This window comes from Sinohyriopsis cumingii, unplaced genomic scaffold, assembly GCF_028554795.1.
Source record: "Sinohyriopsis cumingii isolate HCF-2022 unplaced genomic scaffold, ASM2855479v2 utg004750l, whole genome shotgun sequence".
NCBI classification, from domain to species: domain Eukaryota; kingdom Metazoa; phylum Mollusca; class Bivalvia; order Unionida; family Unionidae; genus Sinohyriopsis; species Sinohyriopsis cumingii.
This window is the reverse complement of record NW_028316810.1, coordinates 32,235-32,500: the sequence shown is the minus strand read 5'-3', so window position 1 is coordinate 32,500 and position 266 is coordinate 32,235.

Below are 266 nucleotides of genomic sequence, written 5' to 3'. Positions count from 1 at the left end.
CCGGTTAAAAATCGTTTCTCTTTGGCCACGATTGTCATTTTCTTCCATTTTTTTTTCCTTCTTCTCTCCGCAAGGCATGCGTGGACAGCTCTGTCTAGGACGCAGCCGCCACCGCAAACCGCACGAGAATATCTTTCTCCGTTTCAGAGACACGAATTTTCTAGCAAGTGTGCCGATAAATTGCTTCCCGAGCGAGTTTTGTGTGTCTATCCCCCCCTCCAGTGATTTCTGCCTGTGCCTGAACAGCCATCACGAAGCCATCTTTG